Genomic DNA, 12,895 nt, shown 5'->3' with positions numbered 1-12,895 from the left:
TCAACCTCCACTTGATATTTAAAAAATAATAATAATCTGTTGAAAGCTACAACTCCTTTTGACCCCAAGGGTTAATATAACTTCACCCCAAGGAAATAATATTAAAATCTTTGACCAAGAACTTGACAATTTATTATGTTTATATGGTATTATTTCGCTCTGTTTCTATTACGCCTTTTATTTAATAATGCCCGTTACCATAGACCTTGTCCCATTAGAAGGCCATTTCCCATTCCTTTGGAAAGTCTTGCTTCTGCCCAATAACCAATGTTGGTGACCAATTTAATGGCAAATTTGAGATGATCACACAGCTGGCAGCAAAGAGCCTCTTGAGAGGAAGCTATTAGTAAAGAGCGGGGCCAGAGTAAACAATTGTATTTCTAAATGGCCTCTTGGCAAGATTTATGGACTGAACAATAGGAAACATTTCCTCATATGTTTGTGATGCTGATTTACAAAAATATTGGTTGATCTTATTAGGAGATACAGCTGAGGTTAATGATTCACCATTCACTAATGCCAACAAAAGGGAAAGTGGCAGGTGGGAATAGGTGGGTTTAATGATTGATTAGTAATTTTTTAAATCACATCAGGGTTTTTTTTCCCTTCCGTCTCTGCGACTTATATGAGTGCTCTTTAGACTGTGACTTAATTCCAAGCAGTGACTAAAGGCAGGAACACCTTTTGAGCACTGTAAGTATTATCCAGCATACCTTCAAATTTGCTTTTCCCTCCTGATTTGTTCTTGCTTATTTCAGGTTAACTTATAGATATACATTGATGAAAATCTATTTTGTCAATAATGTGTAAAAATTTAAAGATGTTTTACTAATAAGCATACGCTGCAGAATCTCTTTTTTTCTTGTGAAGAAACTTTTCATCAAAATCACTTAAAAGTTTTAGTACACAACACATGTATGTGAGGGTTTTCCTTTCTATTTTTTTTTTAAATCTAAAACATGAGAGTAGGAATTGTCCTATTTATTGGTTGCTAATGGTACAGTTTTTGTTGAAAGGTTTTTAATTACTTATAGCCATAATTTGTTTTCACTCTAGTTATACAAAAATCAATGAAGCAAACTCAGTTTGTTAATAAATTGCGAATGGTCACCTTTTTGTCTATTGTAAGCACCTGTCGTTATAAAACATGTCTGCTAAAACTGGAAAGAAGTGCACTGCCTTTGTTTACTGTTCCAAAAGAAAATCACTTTTGTGAGCTTGTAGATGGGTGCAGCCAATTCAGAAGTATGGTGCAGCTAATTCACCATACTTGTTTGTTTATTTCAATAATTTATATCCAATGTGTTCATTCACCAAAGCAGAAGGCAGCTAAACATCAAAGAAAAAAATATATCAAAATTTAAACCATTAAAAGCATACACAGCTTGGGAGATAATTTTAAACATGACCCAGCTTAAAATATCACAGACAATTTGAAAAACACAACAACACCTGAACAAAATTGTCTTTACCTGGCACTGGAAGCCAAAACAAAAGGACACCAAACTTAATGACTGTTGTGTGGATAACCCAGACATCCTGGCGTTGGTAGACCAATTAACACATGTAGTGTCATTTTTTAAAAATCCATTTTGTCAGTTATTCCATAGGAGATAGTGTCAAACCTCTTGATTTTTTTTTTTTAAATATATTTTATTAAGGGTTTTCTTGTTTTACAGTGTAAGTGTAATGCCTCGTGTATTTTTTTTTTCCCGTGTAACATTTTTACAAATCCATTTCATTTGTTGAGGCATTAGGGGGAGAAGAAAAAAGAAAAGAAAAAAAAAAGAAGAAAGGAGGCTGGAAGGAGGGGAGATGGATGGGGGTGGGGTGGGGTGGGGTAGCGGTGTTTCTATTATGCTTAATGTATGTAGTTTGGTGTCAGCGTGCTTGTGTTGTTCACTTGTGTTCCTTTGGTGGTGAGAGAGGTTGGGGTTGGCCTAGGATGTGATTGTTTGTTTGTGATTGGCTGTGGTGATCTTTGTTTTCGTGTGTGAGTGAGGTGGGTGGGTGTTTTGGATCAGGTTAGCCATATTGATTTGTATGCTGTTGGTGGATTATTGTCATTGTCCTGTTGGGCTGTGTATGTGATAAAGGGGAGCCATACCGGGGTGAAGGTGTCTTCTTCTGTTTGTCCCCGTGTCAGTTTCAGTTTGTTAGTTAATTTTTCTAGTAGGGCTGTTTCCCATACTATTTGGTACCAGTGGTCCATGCTTACTCCTGACAGGTCTCTCCAGTGTCTGGTTATGGTGTTTCTGGCTGCTGAAAGTAGGTGGGTTATGAGTTCTTTGTGGAGTAAATGGGCATTGTTGTCTTGGAAGATGTTTAGTAGGGCCAATTCTGGGGTGAAGTCTAATACTTGCTTTGTTATTTTACATATTTCTTGTATGGCTGTTGTCCAGAATAGTTGGATTTTGGGACACTCCCACCACATGTGGAGGTATGTGCCTGAGGAGGTGCACCCTCTCCAGCATTTTGGTGAGGTTCCTGGGTGTATTAGCGCTAGTTTCCTTGGTGTTAGGTACCACCTGTAGGTGAGTTTCAGTGTGAGTTCTTTTCTTTTCGTTGATATGGATTTAAAGGGGGGTTTAGACCACATTCTGGTCCATTGAGTGGGGTTAATCTCATAGCCTATGTCATTCTCCCATTGTTTTTTGATTGCGTCTAGGGGATTTGCGGGATTTTGGAGTAGTATTTTGTATATTGCGGATACCGTCCCTTTACCATTTCCCTTTGTTGTTAGGAGGAGGTTTTCAAAGGTTGTCAGGGGCCTAGTTGCTGCTGATTTTACTGTTGGGTTGTTTAAGAAGGCATGTAGTTGGTGCTGTGTTAACCAGGGCATTTGGGTGTCTTCTAGTTTGTCTTGTATTTCTTGTGTTGACAAGGGTTTGTTATTTTTATAAAAGTCTATTAGGCGATATAAGCCTTTGGTTCGCCAGGCTTTTATCTGGAGGTTTTGTGCTGCATGGTGGAATAATGGGTGGTACGCCAGGGGGATTAGTGGGGATGGGGTTGGGGATAGTTTGCCTATTTGTGTTTTCTATGCTTTGAGCATGGTCTGTGTGTACCTGTTAAGTGTTGTGGGAATTTTCTTTAGTTTGTTTGGGAGGAGTGGGTATGTTGTGGTGCAGGTATTTTCAATTGTGTCCCTCTCTAGGTGTACCCATTGTTTTGTCTCATCTTCTAGTATGTATGGAATTACATGACGTATTTGGTTGGCAATGTAATATGCTTCTATGTTGGGGATTCCCCATCCTCCTTCTGAGGTGGGGAGGTGCAGGTATTTGGGGCTTATTCTTGGTTTTTTATGTGAGAAGATGAAAGAGTGTAGTTTTCTCTGCCAACTGCGGAGTTGGGTTGAGGGGATCCGGATTGGGAGGGTTTGGAATAGGTAGGTTAGTTTGGGGAGTGTGATCATTTTGATCATGGCTATTTTGTCTGAGAGAGTGAAATTCGTGTTAGTCCATCTCTTTAGGTCTTTGTTAATTTGCCGCCACAGGGGCTTGTAGTTGTGGAGGTACAATTTGTTGAGGTTTCTGGTTATTTGTACCCCTAGGTATCTGAACTTGGTGTGGCAGAGTTTTATTTTGGTGACCTTTGTGAGCTCTTTTTGGGTGTGAGGAGGGGTGTTGAAGCACATAGCTTCTGACTTTGTGAAGTTTACCTGTAGGCCCGACACCATTGCAAATTTGTTGAGTTCTCTGATTAGGGAGGTTGCTGTGCTTATGGGGTCTGGTGTTGTGACCATTAGGTCATCTGCAAAGAGCCCTAATTTATAGGTTCTGCCTTTTATTTCCACTCCCTTGATGTCTGTGGCTGCTCGGATGCGGATGAACTGTAATTCATTGGTTCCAAATTGCAGCCACCTTTTGAAGTTCAAGATAGCCACAGCCTTGCCAGAATCAGAGCTGTGTGCCATGCTGATCACATGGCTCTCCATGTCTCCATACAATCTCCCCCGTGGTTTCATGTAAATGTAAAATGTGAGGAAACAAACTGGACACTTGTGGGACAGCACAGGTGATATGTCAGTCCGAAATCTTCCAGCTCTACCTCATGTAAGTGGCATTCCAGGAAGGACCAGACCAGAACCATTTTGCAAACATCCACCCACTTAAAATATTGCTTCACCCTAATTCCTACACTCGGATAAAAAGGAGTTCCCATAGGGTTTGGCCAGATTGCATTTGGTATTTGTGTTGGTAATAAAACACCTTCAATTGCTTCAAAGAGTTCAGCTTCCTGGTGAAGACGATTTAACAGTGGAAAAGCACAAATGCAGCAAAAGGCTAAAATCAAAACATTTTAAAGGAGAGATTTAAATACAAGTTTAATTGCTGCATTGAAACCAACTTTCATCTTTTCCTTAATTATGCCCAAAGACTATAAGCATAGAAAAGGCTAGAGAAATATGCTTCCATTTGTCAGATTTTTAAAACCTTGTGGTTGCAATTTAATCGCACAGTTCAAATAAACTGCAATGAAAGGGAAATATTTACTGGAGTGGATGATCAGGAGTAACTATGTACAGTATTTCCTTTCCCAAAATATGCAACTGAGCAGTCAAGTAGGTAGTGATATTTTGAAGATTCCATTCTGTACAGGGAAGACTGAAACAAAGAGATTCCTGTTGACTTTTGCTACAACTTTCTTATAGAACCTAATAATCCTAACTTCTTTAAAAGTAAATGTTGGTTGTTTTTTGAGAAAAGAGTCAACAAGATGCACAAGATGGAACTTTGTCTGGCTCCCATTTATAACTTTTAGCCAGACTGTAATTCCAGCAGGTCAGCAAAGAACAACCCTGGCTTTATTAGGTACTTATAGGCAAAACCTCCAATCATGATGGACTGAGCGCATTATTCTGACAATTAAAGATTGACCAAAACACACAAAATGCAACATTGGTTTGGATGGGTGGGTGTGCGAGTGGGTGTGCGCGCACGCGTGTGTGCCTGTGCCACTTTTCAAGTGGCAGTGTCACTTTTCAAAGTGATAAAGAAAAACATGTCACAATGTTATGAACTGTGCTGCCAAAATATGTGCTGTTTTCTGAGCACAATCAAAAGTTCTGATGCTTACCTTTAAAGCCCTGCATGATTTGAGGCCCAGGTATCTGAAATGCTATTTACTCCCACGTCAACCTGTTTGAGAGCTGAAGTCTTCCGAGGCTCCTGTCAATCTAAGGTAGACGGTGGTGATCTGAGAGCCCTTTTTTGGTATTAGTGCCCCATTGTGGACTTGCTTAATGCCAACAGAAGCTCAAATACTTTAGCGCTTCTAGGCTTTTAACTCTGCAACCTGGGAGATCTCAGTAGGACTTACTTCTGAGTAGATGTGTATGAGGTGGTTTCTAAAAAATCATTTGAACCTCCCCAAAAGCACTGCTTACATGCATTTAAAAAAGTAAAATAAATACTGTGCTACGTTCTGTAAGTTTGAACACTGTTTTTTTTTTTTAAAAAAAATCTCTCCTTCACCTGTCATGGATACTTTAGTGGGGATTTCTGCGGTGCAGAGAGCTGGACTAATAACCTTTAGAGTTCCTTCCACCTCTTTAATTCAATGATTCTTATTTATTTATGTTTGCTCTATTCCTGCAGAAATTGTAAAAACCAGAAAGAACCTACTTAAAGATAACAAAGTCAAAGTTCAGTTACCGTAATTTCAATTGCAAAAGATTTTTTTAAATAGTAGTTTGTTTTTTAGTATGTTACTAAAAAATAATCTGCTCCATGCTTCTTTTGGTGTTTTTTTAAAATAATATTAAGATTAAAACAAAACTTGAAATTCAGAAATACAAACACATCAGGTGATATCCAACTAAGTCATATTCAGAGTCGGCCTGTTTATGTCAATGAACTTAAGCCCATTGATTTCAATCTGTATGACTTAGTTGGGTATCACCCAGTATCGCTTTCTAGATATGAAATTATCTGGAAGAAAAGAAACACCTTATAATTAAGTTATGTCCTCGTTGCTATCTGCTTGATCTCCATGAACTTGCTGAGAGTCCAGTCTTTATCTGTGTAAATAAAAAGATAAATGGAAAAAGAAAAAAGGAGTGAAAGAGAAATGGTTGGTTGTCATCTGGCAAGCAGCAAATGAGCTATTGGGTCACAATGGCTTGCTTTGGGAAAATGTACAGCTTCAGTACAGAAAGATATCCCACACCCCGTGCTATTAAATGAATATAAGGTATTCCTTCATTTAAGTCTCAAATACTCCTAGAATAGAATTTCTAGTAGTTCTGCCAGCCAGTCCTCAGTACCAGTCATCAGGGGAGATTTCGAAGGCCTATTAAATCAATTGCTTAGCAATTTAGACCCTGTGCTGCGCTTAGCTATCTACCCATGAAATGGAGAGAATATTGAAGTGTTTCACTCTGGCTGGATTGTGTAGTGAATAAATTTATGTATTATCAAATTTTAGACTGGGCATAGCAAGCAACATTTTTTTACTATAAGGAAATTTGTATCAAATCCTTTTACTGCAATCACAATATGTGTTATATTATGGGTCTGCACTTGAGACGATCTTAGATGGAACTCATGGCAATTCAGGAGAATTTGCTGTTGTGTTGACACAATAATTAATAATGAGCTCGCAGAAGGGGGGTTATGAGTTTGTTGTCATTTTATTGTGAATTTTGTGTTCTCATTTTGTACCTTTGTGTTGCGAACCGCCCTGTGATCTTCGGATGAAGGGCGACATACAAATTTAATAAAAAAAAGTTATTGGTGGTTTGTACCCCCAAAAGGATAGTGACCACACATGCACAAGAACTTTGCAGATCATTATCCATTGTACCATGCCCAAGTCACTGGGGCAGGGGGACCTTCAATGAATCCAGGAAGCTTCCTTCAGACAAATTCTTTAGCTAGCTCAGCGCTCACTGGTGCTGATGGCTTTCCAGGGTCTCCAGCCAAAGTTGCCTTTAAGAAGGTGTTTTAATCATTATCATTATTATCATTATAACAATTTATTATTTATACCCTGCCCATCTAGTTTCCCCAGCCACTCTGGGTGGATCCCAACAGAATATTAAAAGCACAATAAAACACATCAAACATTAAAAACTTCCCTAAACAGGGCTGCCTTCAAAGGGCTGTTATAAAGATGCTGATGCTTAAAGTACTTCTTTTAGAACTGGCATAGGGAAACTTGGCCCTCCAGATGTCTTTGACTTCCAACTCCCATGATTCCTAGCTAACAGGACCAGTGATCAGGGATGATGGGAATTGTAGTCCCAAAACATCTGGAGGGCCAAGTTTGCCTATGCGTGTTCTAGAATATGCTAATGAAGGAAGGGAGAGTTTAGCTCTGTTGCAATATAGATTGCAATATAGATTGCCTGAGCAGCTTTGGCTTTAGATTCCAATAAAGATTGCTTAAGCAGGTTTGGCTTGTGACACTGGTCAAGTAAAGAATAGGAGAAGCCACGTAGCCATATGAGACAAGGAAACGGGTGAGGAACTTGCTTAACGTTATTATCCTCCTAAGGTAAGATGCTAGGTTGGCGATTGGTGATTGGTGGAAGGAAGGTGTACCTATAGGTTGGCGATTGGTGATTGGTGGAAGGAAGGTGTACCTATAGGTTGGCAATTGGTGACTGGTGGAGAAAGGTGTACCTACAGTATAAGAATGCCTGCCAAATGCCATGTATTTGCAGCCAGTCTTTGAGAAGTGATTCCACTGGTTGTCTCTGCGCAGATCTCAATAAACTATTTTCTCCGAAGAACTCTGGTCCCTGGTGAGTTGTCTCCTCTGAGGTCCTGGGGAAGCGGGCAAATGAGCCTTGGCTCAGGGTCCTTATAATATAATAAGGCTTCAGATTTGGGGGCTCGTCCGGGATCTGCCCCTCCCCCCAGGACCGGAGGCCAGGCTCAACCGTGGTGAACAGCTCGGTTCGGTGTCTGCGGTTCTGGCGCGCACCCTGCCATTTCGTAGGGGGAACCGGCCACATCGTTCCGGAGTGGAGACACCCGGTTGAGGGAGAAAATAGAACGGCCGTGACAGGAAAACCCGCTGCGGGACAAGGTAAGCCCAGTGGTTTATTAAGGGGCTTGAGGTCTGATCAACCTCACCTGGCCGTGGCAATAAGGTGCCGCCAGTAGACAAAGGCAGAACAGGAAAAAAGGGAAAGGGGTCGGGCTGTGTTGTATGTGGTGTGTGAAAGTCTCCTCTAGTGAAAGGAAGAATGTATGAGTGATCGGGGCTTAGCGTCCCCATGGTCAAGCGTATGTAGGTCTGTGCGTTTTTTGGCAGCGCGAGCTCGACCAAATCACAGTCTGAAGTGTGTGGAACGTGACTGATTGTCATTTTTGTACTAGGAGCGGAGGAGACTAAAGACATGGGGTCTGGAGGGAGTAAATGTACCCCTCTACAGTGTTTTCTCAATAATTGAAAGGCTGTCATGAAGGAAAGATTAAGAACTTTGTGTGAGGTCGATTGGCCCACCCAAGGGGCAAAATTGGCCACCAGAGGGCACCTTCGATTTGGCCTTAATCAATCCCTTATGGCAGAACATTCTCAGAATCCACCCCAACCAAATCCCATATATTTCAACTTGGAAGAGAAATGTGGAGAAAAACCCTCCATGGGGTACAAGGGTGTCAAGGGAGTATAAGCCAGGAAAAGGTTTGCGCCATTCAAACTGTCCGGCCAAAACCCCCAGTCCTGGTTGATAATTCTGAAGATGATGGTCTTCTGAGGCCACCACCATACGCCCCTACAAGAACAGTTCCCAACCCAGAACCCAGAGAAGGGGACCCAGGTGATGTGCCTGCAGGAGGGGGAGGAGCAGTACCTAAGACGCCACGTCTAAGGCCAGAGGATAAGAGGGATAAGGAGAGAGAAAAGGAAGAAGAGGAAGAAGAGGAAGAGTTTTTAGAAAAGTTAAGGAAAGTCAATGTCCAAGGAAGAAAGTGGGCTCCTGTAGATGAGGATAGGGTACGTAGATATGTGGAACCATTCGCCACAGCAGTAGATGTAAGTCCACATTTGGTGGACATAGCAAGTTGCAAGTCAGAGAAATGGAAGACAAGGCAAAAGAAATGGTTGGACGCAGCTGCCCGCGCGGCCACTCATTATAAAAGGCAGAGACAGGAACCAGAACAATTGAAGTCAGGCGTGGCAATTATGCCACTGTGGAGGGTTTATGACCCACCCGGTCCACCAGGAGCAAATGGAGAGCCAGCACCCCGTACTTATACCATCCAGCACATACCATTCACCACTGCAGATGTGTGCAATTGGAAGAATCAGAACCCTAGTTTTGAGGAAGACCCTGCAAGAATAATCAAGTTATTTGAGGGCATTTTTAAAACCTACAAGCCTACTTATGATGATATACAGTACCTCTTGGACTCCCTTTTAACCACTGAGGAGGTCCGAAAGGTTCACACAGGAGCCAGAGAATATCTGAGAACCCAGGCAAATACTGAAGCACAGATAGAGGGTCTATACCCCCGCACCACCCCTAATTGGGACTACCAAATGGCGGGAGGCATCACCACTTTGGAAACTTACCAAAGGACTGTACTAGAAGGAATAAAAAGAGCAGCCAAGCGCCCCATTAAAATGGCCAAAATAGCAGAGGTTGTTCAGAAGCCCTACTGGAATTGCTGGACGCGGTATGGAAACCCAAGCAGGTGGCAGTCATCCACTGCTATGGACACCGCACAGGGCCAAGTGAGGAAGCATGTGGAAACCGATTGGCTGATCGTATAGCGAAAGAAGCAGCCCAAAGGGGCAGCCTAAACCGGTCACAGTTAGTGGCCCCATTAATACCGGAAGCCATCCTTGAACCCTGTATAAAACCAAGATACACCCCAGCTGAGGAGGACACTATTAATGTAGAAGGGTTGGAGAAATCTGAGGAAGGATGGTATATTACGCCAGACAAGTGCGTGTGGATACCAGCAGCTCTTTCTTCCCATTTTGTCCACAAATACCACGCCACTACCCATGTGGGCCCTGATGCAATGGCCAAACAGCTTGAGAGATGCTTTTATATCGCCAATTTATACCAATTAGCAAGTCAGGCTTGCAGAAGATGCACCTTATGTCAGAAGAACAACCCACGAACTGGTCAATTGGGCCCACCTGGAGTACAACACTCAGGAACCGCGCCTATGGAAGACCTCGTGGTAGATTTCACTGAACTCCCGTGGTGTGGATTGTACCATTATTTCTTGGTGGCAGTGTGCACCTACACTGGATGGTAGAAGCCTGGCCCACCAAGACTGAGCGGTCAACTGAGGTTACCAGATGCCTGCTACGAGAAATCATTCCGCGGTATGGTTTACCTTGCTCCGTAGGATCTGATAATGGGCCAGCCTTTGTACACAAAGTGTTACAGGAATTAGCAAAGATATTGCAGATAAATTGGAAGTTACATACTGCTTATAGGCCCCAGAGCTCGGGTAAAGTAGAGCGCATGAACAGGACTTTGAAAAATCAGCTAGCTAAACTGACTCAGGAGACAGGCTCAAACTGGGTGGCGATGTTGCCCCTTGCCTTGTTGAGAGTTCGCAGCCTGCCCTCCAAGCGAACTCATTTGTCTCCCTTTGAGCTTATGTTCGGCAGGCCGGTGCCTTATGTGCGTATGATATCCCCTGTTCCTGCTCAGGATGTGGAGATAAATAACTATGTACAGTCACTCTCCGGAGATCTAATTTCTCTCAACAGGTGGATCCAAGCTCGCACCCCTTGTGTGCTAGTCGAGCCTCTACATCGATACGAGCCTGGTGACGAGGTGTGGATAAAGGATTGGTCCCAAGCTCCTTTACAACCAACTTGGAAGGGACCATACACCGTTCTGTTGTCTACACCAACTGCAGTTAAAGTAGCAGGCGTCACCCCGTGGGTCCACCACACATGTGCCAAGCGAGCTACATCTGAATGGACAACTTCCCTTGATCCTGAGAATCCCCTGCGGTTGACCATCTCCAAGATGTCCAGCAGACGACCGCCCTGCTAATGTCACTCCGGAGGCTGACATTTCTACGCACGGCTGAAGAAGTAAATGGGAGGAGCGCCCGCCGGTAGCGTTCCCAACGTGCCAACCGTCCGGTCTTTGCCCCCTGATAATGTTTTAATCCTTGAAAAAAAACTGTGGTGTGTATTATTTGGTCCAAAGAAGAGCCCATAGGGATTCTCACACCTAGTATTTGCCATTTGCAAGCTGCACATTATTCCTGTGGGTGTGTGGTAGCCCCCCCCGGACACCATCTCCTTGGGGTCTGTATCTGGCCCCTACCCACCGAGGACATAATCACCCTCTTGGGGACTCAGGAGTTTATTTACACACGATAGGATTTGACGCTTGGAGGTTCCCGCGCTTCCCTCATTATCCTCACCGCCCTGAGCACCCAGATAGGCCCAATCCCGCACCTGACCCCTATCATGACTAAAGAATGGTGGGAAGAACCATGGAACCATTGGGCTTGGTGGATAGGAGTAATATGTACGGTCCTAATATTATGGATGATCCTGTTCTTTTGCTGGCACGAGCGCCATAGAATTTGCGGGAAAAAGCGTCCCTCCTCTATCCCGCTGACAGTTCTCCTTCTCTTCCTAGTTGGGGAACTCGCCTGCGCTCTGGCCCAGGGGGAAGTAGGGTCCTGGATCTCCCAGGTAAACATTACCCGCCTCATGGTCACGCGGGGCATCCACAACCCTTATAACCGCTGGCTGCAAACGGCAGAAATGGTAGCTAAGGCAGAGAATAGGACCCGTTGCCTTGTTTGTGCCTTGGGACCTCTGGATGCGGCTGGGGGCATGCCCCTGCTTCCGTTGCCTCTTAATCGGACCCGAATCCAGTATACTGGAAGTAAATTCCAGTGGGGCCTGTACTGGAATAATCCCTATCCCCTCCGGGTTTATCGGATTCCCGGATGGTTCTGTGTCAACCAGACCAAAGATGCCACCCTTGGACACAATATAACTTTTACTGGGCGCTCCTCATGCAACTGTACGTGTAACCCCACTGATACCTCTGAGTGTGGGGGAGCCTGCACCAATTTAAATCTTTTAGCTTTTAGTTCTATGGGTGACCATACGGCCACCCAGAACAAGGATCCTGTATATTGGATTTGTGGGACAAAGGCTTTCCACCACCTCCCCAACGGTTGGTGGGGCAATTGTTATCCAGCCTTCCTTTTACCCCCCCCCCCCATGTGGCTGCTCCCTACCACCTCATTTCCCCATCGCAATCGCAGATCTGTTGATATCACGAATATAGCCTCAGGGAGCAAGCAGATCTGGGGAAAAGACGAATGGCCACCTGAGCGAATAATTGCCCACTATGATCCGGCCTCCTGGAACCCTGATGAGTTAGTAGCAGGTGCCAGAGAGCCCATTTACAATCTAAACCGCATAATCCGACTCCAGGCAGTAGTAGAGATTGTGGCCAATGCAACGGCCACCGCCCTTCGCCTTGTTGCCACCCAGCTGGATGAGACCCGCACTGCTGTCCTCCAGCTGCGTTTGGGAATGGACTTTATTCTGGCCAAACAAGGAGGATTTTGTGCTGCCCTCAACCTGACTGGTGGAGCATGCTGCTTCAATATTTCAGATCATGGTGAAGCCATCCGTAATCTAGCCGCAAGTATTGAGAAGGTGGCACACATCCCTGTACAAACGTGGGAAGGATGGAATATGTCTTGGCTGGATAAGTTTTTGCCAAATGGGTGGCTCAGAGGAATGTTTGTTATGCTCTTAGGACCAATTTTATTTTTATTGCTTCTTTGCTTCTGTATTCCCTGCTTGGTGCAATGCTTGCAAAATATGATGCACAAAACAATGTCGCGCATGATGGGTCCCCGAGTGATAGCTTTGATGCGTGAATACCAGCCTATTGCCTTGGACGAGCCAGAAGGCTGTCCAAAAG

The 12,895-nt window shown here is 43.7% G+C and overlaps 1 protein-coding gene and 1 long non-coding RNA gene across 3 annotated transcripts in view; both read left to right on the top strand.

Moving 5' to 3' along the window:
- Positions 1 to 12,895, top strand: part of LOC309350038 — a 191,364-nt gene that overhangs the window by 112,036 nt on the left and 66,433 nt on the right. The gene's annotated exons all lie outside the window — the stretch shown is intronic.
- SLC2A9 (solute carrier family 2 member 9) overlaps positions 1 to 12,895 on the top strand; it is a 98,385-nt gene that overhangs the window by 19,057 nt on the left and 66,433 nt on the right. Inside the window, exon 1 of one of the 2 annotated variants that reach the window (XM_081876332.1) lies at positions 673 to 693. The exons of the other annotated variant lie outside the window; for it this stretch is intronic. The gene's annotated coding sequence lies outside the window, so the exon portion shown is untranslated. Of the gene's footprint in view, positions 1 to 672; positions 694 to 12,895 lie in introns of those variants that run through there. 2 annotated transcript variants of the gene reach the window in all.

Source organism: Podarcis erhardii (assembly GCF_964252035.2).
Source record: "Podarcis erhardii genome assembly, chromosome: 9".
NCBI classification, from domain to species: domain Eukaryota; kingdom Metazoa; phylum Chordata; class Lepidosauria; order Squamata; family Lacertidae; genus Podarcis; species Podarcis erhardii.
The sequence above is the reverse complement of the archived record's forward strand: the minus strand, read 5'-3'. Positions and strand labels throughout refer to the sequence as shown.